Here is a 22,500-nt window from a genome sequence, read left to right on the forward strand (position 1 = left end):
TTCAGTAAGGCAGGAAAAAGAATTACTCAGTGTGGGTGAACATGGCCCAGGAATGGAAAAGAATACCGTTAAAGAGAAAGTTTTCTGGGAGAATATGAAAGGGTGGTTGACCTGGTCATCTAAATGCAAAATAGGTGTAATGGAAAGAGATGCAATTGTTGGTAGATATGGAGTTCCTCGAATAAATCAGAATGGAAAGAAAGCCTTGTGGACATGTATTTGGAAAGGAGCTTGATTACTAGGAAAAATGGTGGTCGAAAAGAATCACATCCACAAGTACATTTGGTAAAGAGAAAAATCGCAGGGAAAGAAGTTTGCAATATCATGTGTTAATATACAGCAAATGGAAGAGTAAGTTAAGAGGATGTAATGGTAAGAAGAGAAGTCGTTATAAGTTTATCTGATATTTGCCCAGTTGGAGAAAGTTAAGATATAGAGTCTCAGTTTAAGAGACATGGCGGCCACAATTGTAATTAAGAAAAGGGAGTTTGATAAATTAGAAGGAAAAGCATATAAGAGAAAATGGACGAAATACTGACTGTGGTTTAAGAAGCAGAGATGGACGGGATGGGTGAGGGGTTTGTAAAATTCCTTGTTGAGGTCATACGGACAGACCTCAACAAGGAATTTTATCTCCAGCACCTCCTGAGTCAATTTTAGAGTGAGCACTTTGAAGTTTTCTTGTAAGAGGAAGATATTGAGACTGCAAATGAAAATACGATTATGCATCAATCTAGTACAATCTGTATTGCTGAACAGACGTGTATCGTGGCATGGCAACGAAGGGATTTTGTCCGTTTGAAAACAAAGCTTTGAGAAATTAAAGAAAAATGTTAATAAATTAACACAAAAAATGTCTCAGAACAAAAGATGCAAATGGAAGTTAATCATCCTGAAAAACAATAGAATAGAAATATAATATACATCAGTCTAGTACAATCTGTATTGCTAAACAGACGTGTATCGTGGCATGCAACAAGCGTTTGAGAACAAAGCTGGGACCTAATTAAAAGGTTCCATGTGTAGTCATTAATCAGAAAAAGAAAGGAGATGAATAAATTTAGAGACTAAAAATGGTGAAATGGAAAGAGTGTTTGAAGGGGGAACAGGAGGAAAACCTCGCAGTTGCACTATGAATCAAGTGTTAGGAGAAGGTGGAAAGCAAAATGGAAGAAAGAGAATATGAATGGAGGTACAGTAAAAGGAATGAAAGGGGTTGCAGCTAGGGGTCGAAGGGACGCTGCAAAGAACCTTAAGTAATGCCTACAGTGCACCGCGTGAGGTGCACTGACGGCACTAACCCCCCCTACGGAGGAAGAAAGAAGGAAGGCTTGATGTCCTTCACACCATCCCGAGATGAATAAAGAATACTGAGTGGTAATGTCAACGGGACCTCACCGGGCACCAGAAGAGTCGGAAGACCCAGGGACCTACTCGAATTAGAACAATGAGACAGAAGGCGAGAGATAAGCAAAAATTTGCGGAAACGAGAACACAGGACGAGGCATGATTGACAGATTTTCACAGAGGCCCTTCGAACTGCATGGTGCTTGGGGAGATTATGATGATGATGATGATGAAGATGATGAAGAAAACGCAAAAGTGATGAATGATGGAAGAGAGGGCAGAGCTGAAGAAAGAAACGTAAAGTTTGAAGGGTGATGGCTCTCCTAGGGCTGGCCCGAAGGATCAGATTTATTTTACGTGGCTAAGAATTGGTTTAGGGAAAATCCGAACCACATTACTGTTGAGGAATATATTCTTCATTGGCGGAAGATATTATGAAGCTGGAGAAAGAAAAAGCACTGGGAAGTGGTGAGATGGATTACAAAGAAGATGCCTTGGTATAACTGTGACAGTGTGGCCGAGTGGCTGGCCAAGATTTTTAGGGCATGTTGGGGAAAACAAGAGGGAATCTTGATACAACTCGTTTCTTCCCTGGGGAGATCTGGATACAACTCGTTTCTTCCCTGGAGGGTGGGGTTGGGATCTGGATAAAACTCGTTTCTTCTCTGGAGAGATCTGGATACAACTCGTTTCTTCCCTGGAGGGGGGGAGGGGGAATCTGGATAAAACTCGTTTCCTCCCTGGGGAGATCTGGATACAACTCGTTTCTTCCCTGGAGGGGGGGATCTGGATAAAACTCGTTTCTTCCCTGGGGGAAGGGGGATCTGGATACAACTCGTTTCTTCCCTGGAGGGGGAGTCTGGATAAAACTCGTTTCTTCCCTGGGGGGCGGCGGTCTGGATACAACTAGTTTCTTCCTTGTGGGGAACTGGATGCAATTCGTTTCTTCCCTGGAAGGGATCTGGATACAACTCGTTTCTTCCCTGGGTGCTCATGATACAACTCGTTTCTTCCCTAGGGTACCTTGACACAAAGAAACCCATTATTTTCAAATGCACTGGTTCATGACCTTTGTCGGGGGCACTAATCAAAGGTCACAAGCCAGAACTACCGTCATTTACGACAAACTGAACAATGACAATGATGTCCAAACCTCGAAATGTTCCTATTTTTTAGCACCCTTCTGAACTTCCGAGGTTATTCCGAAATCGGAATAAAATTACGGTTAAAAATTATTAAAATAAAATCTACAGCTCAACACAGAGTGAAATACATAATTATAATACGAATATAATCAGAGAAGGGACGAAAGAAAACTTCCGAGCAGAAAACGAGCTCACATCACCTAAGATATGACGAACATCCCATAACCCATTTTCCAGGCTTCGAACGAACTCCTGCCTCACATCCGCAGGTAAGAAAAAAAAAAAATTCAACCACTTGAAATTCAAAGAGCGTTAAAGGGAAGACAACAAAGAAGGGGTCCTTTATTGAACTTAAAAAAAGAAAAAACTGATCAACAGGTGTCTTTAAGGGCCAAAGGAAATGAGACCATTGAGGAAAATCTGATTAATGCGAAAGGAAAAGAGAGAGAGACTAAAAAGGCAATGAGAGTAGAAAATGATGGAAAGTGCAGCGATAAAAATAACGCGGAGAAAAAAAAAACCCTCCTGAGATTGAAGAGCTGAATGAGAGAGAGAGAGAGAGAGAGAGAGAGAGAGAGAGAGAGAGAAAATATTGAAACTGCAAAGGGTAAAATACCGTGCAACTTGGAAGGAACTGGGAGGGTGGAAGGGAAGCTGCAAAAATGATGTAGAGTGAGATAAATTCGAGTTAGATGTAAGAACATAAGTGCTGCAAGCGACGAACAGAGGACGAAAAATAACTGGAAAAGTGTGAGAGAGAGAGAGAGAGAGAGAGAGAGAGAGAGAGAGAGAGAGAGAGAGAGAGAGAGAGAGAGAGAGAGAGAGAGTGTTAAGTTAAATACGTGATTCAATAAATAATATAAATGTTAGGGGAAAACACAAACGAAAAACGTTTCTACAATAATGTTTACAACTTCATTTTATAAATAAATAAATAAGTATATATATATATATATATATATATATATATATATATATATATATATATATATATATATATATATATATATATTTTTATGTATATGCAGACAGATATATAGATAGATAGATAGATAGATAGACAAACAGACAGACAGACATATAGGAAGACAGAACGGTTAGATGGATAATTTGAAAAAAGTCGAATGGTGGGGGAAAAGACTGGGGCACACCCCAAATTGGGAGCACATTTAAAAAAAAAAAAAAAAAAAAACCGTCTTTAAGACACGACCTTTATAATTTTAGGGCCTTCAGTTACTGGACCCCTTTGTTAGGTTCAATGTGATAAAGCCTGAAGCGTAATCCTAGACTGACCTAAACACAGACAGATCCTCGATTTTCTTGAGCTTTTGTGTGTCTCAGTCCCTTTGAATTGATACAATAAAGCTTGACAGGTTTTCTCTAATGGCAATGAATGCACATAAATACACAAACACATATTCAACTACAGAGAAATCCCCCGACAGGCTAAAATGGATGAAGATGGTAGAAACTGCCAAGAGAGAGAGAAGCAGAGGGGGAAGACAGAAAGATAATCGAGTTTCTGTGACAGACGAAACTGTGAGACGAGAGAGTAAACTCCACCAGGCAGGAGAAACCTTGAAAGTAGTTGATGAAGGAACTAAAACGTGAAGACATCTCATACGGCTGGAAGACTTGCAGGGGGAATTAGGCACTAAAAGACTTGTGAAGTCTGGATGTGGAGAATAATGAATACGGTCAAACGAATGATAAGAGACGCACGTGAAAATGAACTTTAAAGAAGGGTGAGCAAAGGCAGGGACGAGAAGATTTGAATGTACAAGAGGCTGGGGGAGAAATCGAGTTGTTAGGAGAGTCTGTGTAAATATTAGTTCCAACTATATTCTATAACAACAAGATAGAACACTCTGATAAGGTCAAGAAGAGCAAAATAAGCTTATAACAATACTGAATAACACTTGATAAAGACTTCTTCGGGGAAATAAATAAGAACTCTAGAAAAAAAACTCAAAACACCTTGAATTGAATTGAATTGAATATAGAAATTAGGCTAAAGGCCAAGCACTGGGACCTATAAGGTCAATCAGCGCTGAAATGGAGATTGACAGTAAAAGGAAAACCTTGCAGTTGCATTATGAATCAACTGTTAGGAGAGGGTGGAGAGGAAGATGGAAAAAAGAGAATATGAAAGGAGGTACAGTAAAAGGAACGAAAGGGGTTGCAGCTAGGGGCCGAAGGGACGCTGCAAAGAACCTTAAGTAATGCCTACAGTGCACCACACGAAGTGCACTGACGGCACTAACCCCCTTGAGGGGTCAAAATACCTTGTCCAGTTCAGAAACAAAGAGTGGCATATTCTTACTTTTAGATTCCAAGATAGATCTGAACTGTGAGCTTAGATTTCGACTGAGGAAATGATGAAGACTGATTGTACTGGGAATGAAGCAGAACCTGACGAGGCGGAAGCAATGAAAAAGTTGATGGAAAAAATAGAATGACAGTTCTCAGAGGAAAAGTTTTAAATGAAACAATATACCGGTGCTTAGTGGAAACTTGATAACGAAGACAGCATGACCCTTAGTGTGTGTGTGCGTGTGTGTGTGTGTGTGTGTGTGTGTGTGTGTGTGTGTGTGTATATCAAGTTTTATATATATATATATATATATTGTGTGTGTGTGAACTTGTGTAATAAATAAATAAATAAATATAAATATTATATATATAGTATAAATGAAATATAGAGTACCGTAAAAACCATTACAGTTAAAGAAATGAGACGTGTTTAAAATTGCGTCTATGGCTGTACAACAAGTAATTTTCACCCACAGCTGTGGAGTCTCACACCGCTAAAAAGAAAAAGGAAAAAAAAATAAAAGGAAATACAGTACACCTTTTCCTCAAATACGTAATAATAAAGGAGCTACGAAGAAATGGCCAAATATCACTGAAACCCGGCAGAGCTACTGCGCAGACTTTTGAGGTACTTTTGATGATGTTTCACAAACCGATAGAGACACCTCTTACGGTGATGGGTTTAAAGAAACGACCATTGAGATTACACGACGACTAACAGAATTGGTATCCCAGTTCACTCCGTGGAAAAAGTAAACGAAAAGTCACCTCACTAAGCCACAAGAGTAAAGAATCTGTAAATTAAATTCTCACGTCCATTTGCTCACATTAAAATAAGGGTTTAACATAGACACTGGAACAGTCAACAAAACCTCCCGCTACCGGCGTTCAGCCACCTATTTCCCCACCGCCCGGCAACTGCCTCTTTAGCCAAGTAGACGAAAAATTGGAAGAGGCTGAGCACTGAATAAAGGCGAGAGCTAAGGAGTTGGGGGTAGTGAGGAGTAGGAGAGGAGGGGTGGGAGGGGAGGGACTGAGAGGGCTGAAATTCCCATCTCTGATAAGTTTCACAGTTATTTATCAGAGAGAGAGAGAGAGAGAGAGAGAGAGAGAGAGAGAGAGAGAGGAGAGAGACTGGGATGGGGACTGGATGACAAGTGCTTGCCTGGCGTCTCTCGGCCGGCCAATACTGCACAAGAGCAGAATCGATATGTGCCTCCTCCTCCTCCCCTCCAACTTACTCCCCCTCCCGCCGCTACATCATCCAGGTTCTTCTCTTTCCCTGGCAGAACCCCCTCCCCATCCACCCACTTCCATCCCTCTCCCCGGCTACGCTACCCACCCACCCCCATATACCACAACCCCAGATTGTATCCACCCAGTCCCCATGCTCCCCGACATCAAGACTTCCTCCCCCAACCCCCCCGGCCACTACTCTCGGCGCCGCCACCCTGTTGGATCCAGCGGCTTTGTTTTGGTAGTTTTCATTCGCCCAAACAGGATCATGAAGGACGAAACGTAAGAAGAAGAAGAAGAAATTCCCAGCAATCTATATGATGAAAGGATCACAGAGATAAATGATAAATGCTTTTTAGGTATCACTGCATTAAATCACATTTTTTAACCATACGAATTCGCTTCACGGAGAAAACATGGATATAACAATATTAACTGCTCTCTCTCTCTCTCTCTCAAAGGCACAGAAACGACGGGGAATTTTTATGCCATTTAATTATGGCGAAATAGCAAGCCAAATTTATCGAGGCGTATCAAAAGCAACCATGGCAACGTCCAAAAGGCGGACCGGCAGCGCATTCATTCACTCATTCAATCGCTCATTCATTCACTCTCGACATCTCGTTCTCTCAAGCTCTTCCAAGGCCGGCCTCGCATTATTATTTTTTCTTCTTCTTCTTCTTCTTTATAATTGTAGTGTCTTTATGTTCACGTTAAATAAAACAATTCTTTTCTGAAAAATAAATTTCGGAGAATCTCAAATCTAATCCTAGAACAACCAATCTGCATATTCATCGTTCGAACACCGGTGTGTGTCTGTGTGTGTGAGAGAGAGAGAGAGAGAGAGAGAGAGAGAGAGAGAGAGAGAGAGAGAGAGTACATGACAAACGGTTTCATCCAGGGATGGTGAGGGCTACCTCGTTCAAGTCCTTGATTTTCTGCAATTATTACATGGTGTCTTATTTTGGGACAGAATGGTTATTTATTTTTTCTCTCCGTAGCTGCAATCAACATTAGCTGGGTAACAACCAGATACACAATTCACTACTAAAGAGCCCATTTGGGCATTATGTAAACATATCCAAATCGTGTCTTTCTCGTTCCAGGATCTGATGAAGACAATCTTAGGGGTATCTTATCAATGATTTAACCCCTATTACGGTGAGGAATACTTTGGAGAAACCCTCTCGTTGTGTTGTGAGGCAAATCTTACATAAATTAGCATTTACGTCCACTCTCTCTCAAACCCAGCTGTGGCTCGCAATATTCGACTAATAACTAAGTACATAACTCGCTGGTTAGGTCAACAGCGGCATAATGGATTTCTGGGAAGGTCCATATAATTTACCCATAATCTTGCCACACAACATACACTAATCTTTCACTTGTAATGTATTAAGTTATTTATTTTTCATTTTATTATTATTATTGTTATTTTTTATTTATTTTTTTTTTCTCTGAACTCACCACTTTCGCAGCTGGTTCCTTCCATATTATAAAATGCTAACTTCATTTAATGTTTCGGGCGACGATTTTAAGAGCTGGCGTTCACGTGTTTAATTTCACAAACTTTCCCGCTGCAAAGCGAAATTAGGATGGAGTCATCCTTGTTAAAGGAGGTGTAAATGCAATTATGCAGTAATGAAGATAACCGAGTTGTTACACTACGTCAGCTAACTTTAGACGGCTGATTCCTTCGATGGCGTAACGAAGTCTCATGACACGACACAACATCAACATTGTGTCCAAATTCGCGTTCAGGAAAAATACTTGACTGCAGCCCAATTTTTATTTATAATATCCTCCTACTTCTTTCAGTTCTTAAAAAAAGGAACTAATTTGCAATTTAAATGCATCTCTGGAAAACTGACTGGAACGATATTTCGAAGCATTTTCTGGTCCAAATTATCCGACAAAAAATGAAATTACATTAGGTTTTTTACGGGAGTGTTGACATTTGTTTGCATTTAATTCTACCAATTCTCATGATGGTATTTTACAACTGCCTCCGTGAGAGCCACTCATGAAATCAGAACTATAATTACTTATTGGAAATGTTAAGGTCACATCAGCACTGGTCTTAAATAACAGTTTGGGACAAATTAACACTATCCATTAACAACATGTCGGTATTGTTAAAATTTCACAGGGTACACTCCAGAAATCTGGCAATGTTACTGGTCTTAAATAACAGTTTGGGACGAATTAACACTATTAATTAACATCATGTCGCTATTGATAAAATTTCACAGGCTACCACCTCCCCAAAAACTGGCAATGCTATCAGGATTAATGGAAGAATTTGCACTTAAAAACGGACCGTGAAATTCGATTTTCTATCATCCCCAAACTTACCCATACTTGCCAACGCACCTAGATATTACCATCCTCAAAATCTTGAGCCGAAACAAATGACTCACGACTTAGTCATTGAGGAGCAAAGGTGGATTTATTAATTCTACAATCGATAAGCTGTCGGGCCTGGAGGGAGGTAATACCTTTTTTTCTTCTTCTTAAATTACGAACAACTGGTTTGGATCTTTCCTAGGGAGTGACCTCCAAGGGTTTTGATAAAACCCGCTTGTATCCACCTTTGCGGCGTGTTTATTATAAGCCCGTTGGGGATTACCGTAAAAACATAAACAAAAGGCTGTAAATATCATAAAGATAATGACCCCCATGAAATATTAGTCCTAGACAACGACCCCCGAATTTTGTTGGGGGGTCACTATCTAGGAAAGATCCACTGGTTTTTATTCTACCGGAAAAACATCTGGATTATTTTAAATAATTTTTTTTTTCAGAATTAAGTGGTTAAGTCTTGCCACAGAGCATAAACAACTGCGGTTATCAAACGTACATCAACGGGGTGTGTGGTTTTGACCTGAAGACAAGGTTGCAGCGACATTACTTACAAAATCAATAAGACATTGGGCCGAGGGAGTTTGGGGTGGTGGGTGGGGTGGGTTGGGTGGGGTGTGGGGAGAGTGTTACCAAAACCTTCACGAAAGCACTTGACATTCCGCTAAATAAATATCAACTTAAGGAGTTAACATGCACTGTCTGAGGACTGAATAGTCCAGTGTAAAAGTAATATGTCAGTAATATATTCAAATCATTCCAGTTTTCGCCCTTGGTGGTGACAGGTCCCACTGAAGGTTAGGAAGTTCCTGTGTAATATGAGTTCTTAAGTTACGACAATCGTAAATTACGACACGCTTAAAAAGTAAAAAATTAAAAAGTAAGAAAATGATTTATTGTCATGTTACCAGAAATTAAGAGCTAAGAAAAAACAATGGTTTTTCCAGTAATGATCATGGCGGGTCTAAAATTTACTGACTGGGTCCTTTCTCCGATTACTTCATTAAAACTTGTGGCATGACGATCTGGTAGAGGACGGAATGAGAAAATACACGTGCTGCACCCAACTGAGTAAGGGTATTATATATCTGCGCCCATAAACATACAAACGTAAACAATAAATGTCACATTCAAACAGGTGGAATCCCAGGTACATATTTTCCTTTATAATCCCCATCTGTCATTTATACGAGCCTTCTTTCTACACTTATTCTTATATTTCTATCAGTCTGCTAAGTAAAGCACAGTAAGTCGAAAGGCCTAGCCCATTCCTAGGAATCTTCTCAATGCTTTCAAATTGGTAGGAGCTGGATATTCAACTATTGCCTTTATTTATATATTCATCACGTTCCATATTGTCGTGATTCAGTTTGACAGGGATGTGTGTATACATGTACATCAAAACATCCCACAATGACTGCCCAGTTTACTTATTTAAAAAGATTCGTATGAAATGACATGAACACTCGTTTTTATTTACCTGAAGTACTTGTACTTACGTCTACGTTTTTTAATATCATTAAAAAGTGAGAACCAAATGTCACAATTTATCACGTCTCACTCATTGACAATTGGACATCGCTCTGTCAAATCATTTGGACACTTTTAGGTGAAGAGAACTGAAACTCACTGAGGGGAATTTTATGCTCACTTTCACGTCGTTACGTCATAAGTCTGTTGTAGCTTCATTTGCTTAATCTTCTCTACACAAACAAACTCATCTCTCTCTCTCTCTCTTAAATAACAGCAAGGTATGGCTGACTGTGGTCATCTAAGCAAAACTCATCTCTCTCTCTCTCTCTCTCTTAAAAATAACAGCAAAGTATGGCTAACTCTGGTCATCTAAGCAAAACTCATCCCTCTCTCTCTTTTTTAAATAACAGCAAAGTATGGCTAACTCTGGTCATCTAAGCAAAACTCTCTCTCTCATCTAAGCAAAACTCTCTCTCTCTCTCTCTTAAAAATAACAGCAAAGTATGGCTAACTCTGGTCATCTAAGCAAAACTCACCTCTCTCTCTCTCTCCCTCTCCCTTAAAAATAACAGCAAAGTATGGCTAACTCTGGTCATCTAAGCAAAATTCATCTCTCTCTCTCTTTTAAATAACACCAAGGTATGGCTGACTCTGGTCATCAACGCAAAACTCTCTCTCTCTCTCTCTCTTTTAAATAACAGCAAAGTATGGCTAACTCTGACCATCTCTTATCGAGAGCCATAATTTCGGCGACTGATCGATTGATTTATGAAGTGCAGGCTATAAAGGCAAGCACTGGGACGCTTTCAGCCACTCCGCGCTGAATACAGTGAAAAGCGGCAGCTGAAATAGTTATATAACATGATAAATATTTATATAACAAGATAAAGAAATCCCAAAAATACATGAGACGCGGTGAAAGAATCTAGAGGTGGAACTGGGAGAGGTAACAGTTAAGAGGCTGGACAGAAAGACTGAAGAAACAATGGGAGAAATCATTTACAGTGAAATGCTAAATAGTGTGAGCAGCTAGGGGCCGAAGAACCATTCGAAATACCCTTCAGTAAACGCCTACAGTGCACCGCGTGATGTACCCTGGAGGCACTAATTCCCAGCGGAGCCACAATTTTCATATACACAAAACTATCGATACTTCCAGTCTGCCAAAAACGGCAAAGTTATGTCAACCGACATTTAGGACAATCGTGAATTATGGGAGCCTACTTCATTCATAATTACATTCTGATGGGTCAACGACGTTCTTGGTTATCTGATAAACTTTGCAAAATCTGCAATTCTACTTTTGAAGGAAAAACCAGCCCCATAATTATTATACGTGACACCTTTAGCTTTCTACCGAATATTCAATAACGCATGATAAATTCGAACTGGAATACAAAATTTAGGCCAAATGCCAAGCGGTGGGACCTATAAGGTCATTCAGCGCTGAAAGGAAAATTGAAAGTAACGGAAAACCTAGCAGTCGTACTATGAAACAATTTTTGGAGAGGGTGGAAAGTTAGATAGAAGGAAGGTAATATGAACGGAGGTACAGTAAAAGGAATAAAAGGGGTTGCAGCTAGAGGCCGAGGGATCGCTGCAAAGAACCTTATGCAATGCCTACAGTGCACCACCTGAGGCAAACACACAAGAAAGCACTTCGAAGACTTTTACAACAGCTGAAAAAAAAAAACCATTCAAAATAACTGGTGCTCTAAATAATCACCACATAAACTACAAACACGACGAGCATAAAAATAAAAAAACTAAAGTTAAAATAACCCAGGCTTTAAATATCAACCATTTAAACCACCGACACTGCACTGCATTGCATATTGCAATCCTACACACCCAAGAGCTTGATGAAACATGTATCGTCAATCCCCATTGCAACTGACAGCGGTAACCGCCACTTTCGTGAATCAATCGATAGGAGATACTTCGCGTGCAGGTGGTCCGATGTTTAAAGCCTATAAAGGCTTTTATCACGTTTTCTTCGCTGTCATTATCATCATCGTTGTAATTCTTGATAAGGAGAGTGAGGGTGAAGAAAGCAAAAGAATCTAAGATAAACAGAGGAATTAAGGAAACTCAAATTTGCAAGATGATAGCCTCATATTAAGCATTTCCATTATAAATACAGATATATATATATAATATATATATATATATACATATGTATATTATATATTGAAATGCTTTATATATATATATATATATATATATATATATATATATATATATAGCTAAGTATGTATGTTTGTATATATGGATTGACACGCCCACGAGAGGAGACCAACTTAATAAGACACCTGGATATTTCTCTTGACCCTGAAGACATGAGGAGGCACTTTGACGTCATAACCAAAAAACTTTACCACACCAATACACATGCAAAAAGAAATTCGAGGGCGTTTAGAAGTTAGGTTGTTCTAATTACTCGTGTTCTCGATGAACCACAAACTCGAACTTTAGTGCAGCGGAAGTTTGGAAAGATTCAAATTAACAGCATACTGAAATTAAGCGAATTTGGAGAAATGCAAATTAGCGGTGTATTTAGAAATTTGGAAAAATTAAAATTTTAACAGCATATTGAAATTAGGCGAATTTGTAAAAATTCAAATTAGCAGCATATTAAGAAATTTGGAAAAATCCAAATTAGCAGCATATTGAAATTAGGCGAAATTGGAAAAATTCAAATTAAAAGCATATTAAGATTGGGCGAACTAGCTCGTCAAATTACGGCATATTCTAGGCTTTTCATTACCAGTCTGGTCAAAGGGTAAAAAAAAAAGTTATCAATCTTTTAATCCTCGAATATGAGAGAACCATAATTTGGAGAAGGTTGTGAGACTCTTCGCAGAAATTCGCTGACCTGTTAAAAGGTTGGGTTAGAAATCTTTACGGCATAATCGTGTGATCATGACTGAATTGAACTGAACTGAATATAGAATTCAGGCCAAAATCCAAGCACTGGGACCTATGAGGTCATTCAGCGCTGCAATCGAGTTTGACAGTAAAAGATTTGAAATGTGCAACAGGAGGAAAAATTCACTGTTGCACTGTGAATCAATTGTTCGGAGAAGGTGGAAAGTAAGATGGAAGAGAGAATATGTAAAGAGGTAGGCTACAGCAAAGAGAACGAAAGGGGTTGCAGCTGAGGGCCGAAGGCACGCTGCAAAGAACCTTAAGTAATGCCTACAGTGCGCCGCATGAGGTGCACTGATGGCACCACCCCTCTCCCGCCCCCGGGTCATGTGATCAAGACGATACAAAGAACTTGACTGTTAGTGACAAGAGATGCAACGAACCCCTATTTGGTAATTCACAAAGTAGAACATTAAGCCCTGACTTTGCGAAGTGATGTGTGATTCCTCGATAAGGGTTAAGTGACGGCTTCTCCTAGCAGACCTTTTTCAGCTTAAATCCAGGTGATTTTTGATTTCTGGAAATTTGCTAAAAAGCCAAGCAGCCATTCAGCGCTTAAGGCACTGAAAACTGGGAGTCGGATGGCTGGGCAACAAGATGGGAGAAAGGAAGTGGGGAAGGAGGCGAAGTAAAAGGCTAAGAAGTGGGTGTTGCTAGGAGCCGAAGGGACGCTGCAAATAGACAGAAAGACAGATTGACAGATAGATAAATCTACTGAACACAGACCTTTGTATAATCGAAATTACATTAAGTGTCATTTGTTCCAAATTACAATCGCTTCAAGCACTGAGAGTTATACAGTGCGTGCAGCTCTTCAGTAATAGCAATACGAGCAGTCGTACATTATATTAAAGAAAATATTTTGACCATGGCCCCCTCCGTTAACACTCCAGAGCAAATAAAATACATGATGTAGGCGAACCTCGACGAACACCAACGGTAGCAGAAACAACCTTCAATAATGCCCACAGTGCACCATGTGAAGGACATGGACGGAACTAACCCCCCTCCCCTTACGGGGTATATTTTGTGTCCTTCCTTCGTCTACTCCTTTGTCTATAATGTTTTCTTCTTCGTTTCCCTAGGTCATGAATTTCACGGTATTATTATCATATAATCATGAAAGCAAAAGTGCTGTCACTGCAAGTGAAAAGATAAGCAAAAGTGCTGTCACTGCAAGTGAAAAGATAAGCAAAAGTGCTGTCACTGCAAGTGAAAAGATAAGCAAAAGTGCTGTCACTGCAAGTGAAAAGATAAGCAAAAGTGCTGTCACTGCAAGTGAAAAGATAAGCAAAAGTGCTGTCACTGCAAGTGAAAAGATAAGCAAAAGTGCTGTCACTGCAAGTGAAAAGATAAAAAAAGTGCTGTCACTGCAAGTGAAAAGATAAGCAAAAGTGCTGTCACCGCAAGTGAAAAGATAAGCAAAAAGTGCTGTCACTGCAAGTGAAAAAGATAAAAAGTGCTGTCACTGCAAGTGAAAAGATAGCAAAAGCTGTCACCGCAAGTGAAAAGATAAGCAAAAGTGCTGTCACTGCAAGTGAAAAGATAAGCAAAAGTGCTGTCACTGCAAGTGAAAAGATAAGCAAAAGTGCTGTCACCGCAAGTGAAAAGATAAGCAAAAGTGCTGTCACTGCAAATGAAAAGATAAGCAAAAGTAACCAAAGCTTTTATCCTTGATGCATGACAGCATGTGATGATACTTGGCAGATATCTTTTTATTACGTATTGTGCGCTAAGAACGAAGAAAAAAATTAGAATTAATCGTTACGTGATAAAGGCGTTATTAATGTCATTATAACCTTAATGTGAGAGAACCCTAATGGTGGACTGAAAGACTTCACATTCAAAAATTATAGTTTTGTGAGAAAGCAGAAGGTTGAAAATGTATGACTTCATTTTGACAACATGAAGGTGACGACATTTTTCAACCCAAACAATCTGAAAAAAAAAAAAAATAATAAAAAATAATGTGCATTTAGGTCACTGAAGCTCCTAGTTAATTTCTCTCTTGGTCACATAAAGATAAATTAATACCAAAAGCCAACAGTTTGACTGACATTGCCTTAATTCCAGGGGCTGAATTCCTGACAGATTACCGCTACAAACCCAGCAGTAAATTGGTATCAGTGTCTACTCGAATAAAGAAAAAGGGCGTGGTGCTACAAACCTCATATCTATAAAGGGAAACAATTTCCTGGGAAAACCAGACGGCTTTGCCTTCTAACGCTATCCTCTCCAGAGGGGAAAACTATGTTAATTTATATATATATATATATATATATATATATATATATATATATAAATAAATATATATATATATATATATATATATATATAAATATATATGTATATATATATATATATATATATATATATATATATATATATTTATATATATATATATATATGTATACACACATATACACGTAAACTGTACACACACACACACACACACACACACACACACACACATATATATATATATATATATATATATATATATATATATATATATATATATATATATATATATATATATATATATAATCAAATATAAGGAGCCCATAAAACACCAAAATGTAGAAAGTAAATGCTATTTCAGAGACCAGCTGTCCTTATCTACAGGCAAGTATAATATATATATATAATATATATTATATATATATATATATATATATATATATATATATATATATATATATATATATATATACATACATATATACACAAAAATATTATTCCACCCCTCGGCAGTCTCCCGTCAATCAACGAAATCAATAAGATGCAGTACGCCTTAAACAAAAAATCCACACCATCAGTACAACATTACTGCATTCACACTAAAGTAAATGAATGAAAGCATTTTCTTTAACAAGTTTAAAAGGGAACAAATCGTTTCCTTAGGTATCATAACTGATGTGACAAGCCATTTTAACAGCAACAAAGAAACCAGCTGCAAAGACAAATTCTTGTCAACCATCAAAAGATATTAAGTAATAATTTTTTTAGCAGTGATCAAGACATCAGGATATCGAAAACCGCGAAAGGAAGAGTGGGTCCTTCCTCTAATCAATCGGCCAGACGGAGAGAAATAACGTTCAATAATAAATGCAAAACACACAAAACGACGATGAAATCAAGAGTTTTTCAATAGGAATCAATAGCCGCACGACAGTACGAAATCTGTCAGATGAATGATTGACTAACGAACCCATCTGGTACGAGAATACATTCATGTGGAAAAAAAATGTTAACGTCACGTCTTCTCCTGATAAACAGTTCAAGATTTAAGTTCAGCGAATGGAAAATGGGTCTGAGTATAGAATTTAGCCAGTGGCCAAGCACTGAGACCTATGAGTCATTCAGCGCTGAAACGGAAATTGAAGAGCAAAAGATTTTAAAGGTGTAACAGGAAGAAAATCTCGCAGTTGCATTATTAAAGAATTATTAGGAGAGGGGTGGAAAGTATGATGGAAGAAAGGAATAGGAACGGAGGTGCAGTAAAAGGAATGAAAGGGGTTGCAGCTAAGGGACGAAAGGACGCTGCAAAGAACCTTAACTAATGCCTACAGTGCACCATGTGGGTGACACTGACGGCACTAACCCCGCCCCCCGACGAGTGACAAATGAAAAAGTTGCCGATTATCTCTTACAGGAGCCCTATAAAACAAAGTCCTTTAACAATGGTCGCTGGTATAGTGGGTAGTGTCTTGGTATGTCAGTCAAATGTCATGAGTTCACACCCTCCCAGGGCGATGAAATACCACTGGCTCTGTATCATGATCGATTACTGTCGCCGTGTGGGGTCTTTGGTGGGAGGTTGAGACCAACATATTCTTTGGAAGCTTGAATTTCAAGTCAACGGCCCCGTGGGCTTGTTCCAGATGAATAGGTTTCCTCTACTGAATAAATAAAATAAATAAATGAACACCCAACACCTCATGGCCAAGTATCGTCTTGAACCTTTCTCTTCTCTCCCAAACATAGACATTCATAAACATCCACACACACAAACATGTGCAAAAAACATACATATATGTGTGTTTTTTTTGTTTGTAATATGTATATAATACATACATCCATACATAAATTATATATATATATATATATATATATATATATATATATATATATATATATATATATATATATATATATATATATATATATATATATCAGGTTTTATGTCAAATATACTCAGTCCAATTTCACCACGAAAATCCCTCTCACTCAAAATTTGCTCCATTCAATTTCGCACAGCTCACTGCCTCAATCCTGAATTTGTGGTTTGGTCATAATACCCTTCGAATATATCGGCTGGTTTAACACCCTTCTCCCGTCTCTCTCTCTCTCTCTCTCTCTCTCTCTGCCACGCACTTAAAAACATTAGCTATTTAGTCTATGCATACGTTTACATTACTAGTTACGTATACAGGCCCTATTTAGAAACCAAGAATTAATATAGCAGTATATGATAACGTCAAAATAAAAGCGTTCAATAATGTATTAGGGAGCAAATAATGTAATAAATCTATAACATAATACTTTTAATGCATATAAAATAAAAATCATTAATGGTGGTTTTCGGGAGTCTCTGAAACTTCGTTCAAAAAGCGAGTCGTATAGATTTGAACGCTCAAGAGCGATTATTTCCCTTTTGGACTTTTTGTTATCTTAGAACAGACATACACACACACACAGATATATATATATATATATATATATATATATATATATATATATATATATATATATATATATATATATATATACATATATATATATATATATATATATATATATATATATATATATATATATATACAATACAGTGAATTAAATTTGTTAAGTTCGAAGCGTTGTAGAAAGTAGCATTGTCAAAGGATCCGGACCACATCAGGTGGTCTTTCAATCTGCATATTTTCACTGGGGCCACTGGTGGAATAAACAGGCTCGGGCTGGAGGACAGCAAATCTAAATGTGGAGTTAAAGTATACCTTAGTTTAACCAGACCACTGAGGAGCTGATTAACAGCTCTCCTAGAGAGGGCTGGCCCGAAGGATTAGACTTATTTTACGTGGCTAAGAACCAATTGGTTACCTAGCAACGGGACCTACAGCTTATTGTGGAATCCGAACCACATTATAGCGAGAAATGAATTTCTATCACCAGAAATAAATTCCTCTAATTCTTCATTGGCCGGCCGGAGACTCGAACGCCGGCCCAGCAGAGTGCTAGCCGAGAACTATACCGACCCGTCCGACGAGGAACTTAAATGTGGAGTTAATTACCCATAGACTATCGCTGTTACACGCATGAAAAAGTATACGAGTACACAGAGCGTTTTATTAAGATAGCCTATTCAACAATGTAATGTCTAGCTTAGTACCGATGCCCTTTTAAAAACTATCAAAAATGATACCAAGCAGACGAAACAAGCTACCACAGTATTCAAGACTGAACCTACAGCAACTCGAGAAAGTATGGCAAAAGAGGCTACAGTGCTTTCAAATAGGGTTACAGCTCAATGTCATGTAAATTTAGTGCAAGAGAACGCCCAACTACAGTACAGAAAACTTTTCCACTAAGTGCAAGTTACAGGCTTAGCAAAAACTATATATATATATATATATATATATATATATATATATATATATATATATATATATATATATATATATATATATATATATAAATATATTTATGATATATATATATACATATATATATATATATATATATATATATAAATATATATATATATATATATATAATCAAATTATTTCCCAGACTATTATAATCCCTAGTCTATGAAACTGTAACCCTCTATCACGCATGTTAATCGTCAGCATCCCCCACTAGCCAACGCCTATCCTAAATGACAGGCCTCAAATGCTACACTAAACATCTTTAAAACGTACTCCGATTACTAAATGACACAGGAATAAAGTCTAGAGACAATCAACGAGAGACAATCCTCTAGACACAGCCATCTAGGTTCTCATCTAGGTTCTTGCTCTACGTGACTGGCTCAAGTTCTGATCTGTCAAACGTACAACAGATTACTAAGGAATTACAAATTTCACGTACTTTGCAAAATACAGGATAAATGGTTAATCAAAATCAATTTTCTCTCCTCTCTCTCTCTCTCTCTCACGCACACAAAGAAGTAACCGAAGACCCTACTGAAGCAAGCACGGACTATTCTCTCTCACTCTCTCTCTCTCTCTGTCACACACAAAGGCAACTGAAGACGCTACTGAAACATGTAAAGACTAGTCTCACTCTCTCTCTCTCTCTCTCTCTCTCTCTCACACACAAATGCACACACACACAGACATCCACACACATAAAAGCAAAGACTGAAGACTCCTACTGAAACAAGTAGAAGACTACTCTCTCTCTCTCTCTCTCTCTCTCTCTCTCTCTCTCTCTGTGTGTGTGTGTGTTAAAAGTGACCAAGACGCTACTGAAAACAAGTAGACCATCACCACTCTCTCTCAGCATTTTCTCTCCTTTCACTGGGCACACACACACATTCACATAAAGGTGACCGGTGACGCTACTGAAACAAGAACAAACGACTAGTGTGTGTGTGCTCTCTCTGTGTCTCTCACAGAAGCAACTGTCATCTCCGTTACTGAAAAAAGGGCTCACTCTGTCTCAAGCTCTCCAATTGCCTCTGTGATCTCCTTCTCAGTCGTATATGTGCCGTGTGTGTGTGTGTGTGTGTTTGTGTGTGTGTGTGAAGACGAAGAACCATCACCAGAGTCATCAGCATTTTCAGTAATTTCACTGGGCTCTCTTTGTGAGCGATCATTCAGAGAAAAGGTGGTGGTGGTGGTGGGCCCCATACTTTGAGAGAAGATCTTCACGTTGCCTTTGAGTGTGTGTGTGTGTGTGTGTGTGTGTGTGTGTGTGTGTGTCCGTGTTTTTCAGTGGACCCTCAAGCGTCGTTGTGATTGTGTGTGTCTGTTATTATGTGTTATTTAGAGTGTGTGTGCAAGTGTGAAACCCAATTGCCTGTGTGATCGAGAGGGTCTCAGAGAGAGATTAATCCGTGCTTTTTCAGTGGGCTATGCATTTGCTTCTTTGTGTGGTGAGTGAGAGAGACTAGTTTGTGCTTTTTTTCAGTAGGATTTGCAGTGTGTGTGTGTGCATGTGAGAGAGAGAGAGAGAGAGAGAGAGAGAGAGAGAGAGAGAGAGAGAGAGAGAGAGAGAGAGAGACTAGCCCGCTTCTTTTCAACAGGATCTTCAGTGTGTGTTTTATTTGTGTGTGTGTGTGTGAGAGAGAGAGAGAGAGAGAGAGAGAGAGAGAGAGAGAGAGAGAGAGAGAGAGAGAGAGAGAGAGAGTTGTATTTAGAAGTTCACGTACTTCCCCCAGACTGAATTATAAGAACACGCAAAGTAAGCCTGAATAATTCAATCATGACTGTCACTGACGTGGCTTCAATTAACCTACACTTTTGACAAAAACACCGTGACCTTTGTTCTTTAATTTCCAATTTACCCGTGGGAGGTTTTTTTCTTAAAATTCAATTTTTCATGATTCCTTTTCTCAAAAGTTGATCCCTCCAGACAAAATAAAAAAGATATTCACCGCCGTGATCTACATCTTATTTTTAATATAATGCTACCTTCATGTTCTTTTCATTCCTGGATACTGTATTTCATATCCGACAATCATGGAATTATCCTGGCAAAATCGAAAGCTTCTTAACGTGCGTTTAAACTATTTGGTCGTGATTTACGTGTATGTATTTATATATACATACATATATATAGATAGTTATATGTATTTGTGTATATATATGGATATATATATGTGTAAGTGTTCATGTGTATATACGAATATATATTTATATGCTTAAATGATAACCTCTTTTTTGGATCTAGACCGATAACCATTAGAGTAACATATACATTGACCTGATATGTATGTATGTATGTATATGTATGTAAATTATATATTTGTGTTTGTGGATATATATATATATATATATATATATATATATATATATATATATATATATATATATATATGAGAAAAAAGAAAAGATTGCAATACATTAAAAGCATTACTTCCTGTCACACATAACCGGCTTCGTATCCCAAGGACACTGATTCTGTTAGCAGTCCCAAGGACACGGTGCACGTCTTAATTCCATTCTCAGTTCCGATCCTACAAAATTTAATGGTCAATCTGACTGTTATAACATTAAAACAAAGTATTACTGCATATTTGAAAGTATAATTATTTTTGGTTATTTTCATGAATCAAAAAATCGATTCATTATGAATCATATTTCACTGTCAGCATGAAGGAGCTATAGAATAGAACAGAATATAAAATTTAGGCCAAAGGCCAAGCGCTGGGACCTATGAGGTCATTCAGTGCTGAAAGGAAACTGACCGTAAAAGAAGGTTTGAAAGGTGTAACAGGAGGCAAACCTGGCAGCTGCACCATGAAACCACTGTTAGGAGTGTGTGGAAAGTAAGATGGAAGAAACAGAATATGAACGGAAGCACAGTAAAAGGAATGAAAGGGACTGCAGCTAAGGGCCGAAGGGAGCAAAGAACCCTAAGTGATGCCTGCAGTCGAATTCCAAAGGAGCAAGTGAAGTGATCCTGAACCTCAGGAATTCTCTTTCTCAATACGCTGAAGGAAGCGTGGAATCCTTATCATATATTGCCTTTTAATAAATTTTTATGAGAGGCATCAAACACCGACAGATAGTGAATTTCCAGGAATACACCCTTCATCCAAGCTTAGCCTGGAAAAGCTGTTCTGTTGAACAGCTTGTCTTGACAGCAGCTGCCGTCCTGTATCTTATATACCTAACCATACTCAGCTTCCATTTAATAACGCTGTATTTTAGCCGGCCTTCCAGTATACATACAGGAATGCACATATATATATAAACAAGCAAATATATATATAATATATATATATTCTATTTATAAATCTATAATATAGTTATATATATATATACACACATAAATCTAGGAATGCTCAGTTACTGTCTTATAATATAAACAAATAAAACTAGGAATACTCAGTTACTGTATTCTATTTTACAAGAATAAATCTAGGAATGCTCAGTTTATCTTCTAATACACACAAATATATCTAGGAATGCTCAGTCAGTGTCTTCTAATACACACAAACATCTAGGAATACTCAGTTACTGACTTCTAATATACACACATAAATCCAGGAATGCTCAGTTAGTGTCTTCCAATACACAAACATCTAGGAATGCTCAGTTACTGACTTCTGATATAAACACACAAATCCAGGAATGCTCAGTTAGTGTCTTCCAATACACATGCATCTAGGAATGCTCAGTTACTGACTTCTAATATACATAAATAAATCTAGGAATTCTCAGTTACTGTCTTCTAATAAACATATAAATCTAGGAATGCTCAGTTACTGTCTTCTAATGGACGCAAATAATTCTAGGAATGCTCTGTTACTGTCTTCCAATATACACATATAAATCTAGGAATGCTCAGTCACTGTCTTGGACTAAAACTCGGTCAAAACTTACCTGTTCGCACAGGCAAGTCCAGGACCTTAAGTAAACTCATTCTCTGTATGTTCTGGAGTCACCTGGATGAAGTTAGAAAATATATTAGATTTTATAAAAACTAGAATAGATGCAAATACACGTATTACAACGTATTACATAAC

The 22,500-nt window shown here is 38.1% G+C and overlaps 1 long non-coding RNA gene across 3 annotated transcripts in view; it reads right to left on the bottom strand.

Moving 5' to 3' along the window:
- LOC136833682 (uncharacterized) overlaps positions 1–22,500 on the bottom strand; it is a 185,488-nt gene that overhangs the window by 155,332 nt on the left and 7,656 nt on the right. For all 3 annotated transcript variants that reach the window (XR_010851564.1, XR_010851563.1, XR_010851562.1), the window contains exon 2: positions 22,358–22,419. This is a non-coding gene — a long non-coding RNA (uncharacterized lncRNA). The remainder of the gene's footprint in view (positions 1–22,357; positions 22,420–22,500) is intronic.

Source organism: Macrobrachium rosenbergii, chromosome 52, assembly GCF_040412425.1.
Source record: "Macrobrachium rosenbergii isolate ZJJX-2024 chromosome 52, ASM4041242v1, whole genome shotgun sequence".
Taxonomy (NCBI): domain Eukaryota; kingdom Metazoa; phylum Arthropoda; class Malacostraca; order Decapoda; family Palaemonidae; genus Macrobrachium; species Macrobrachium rosenbergii.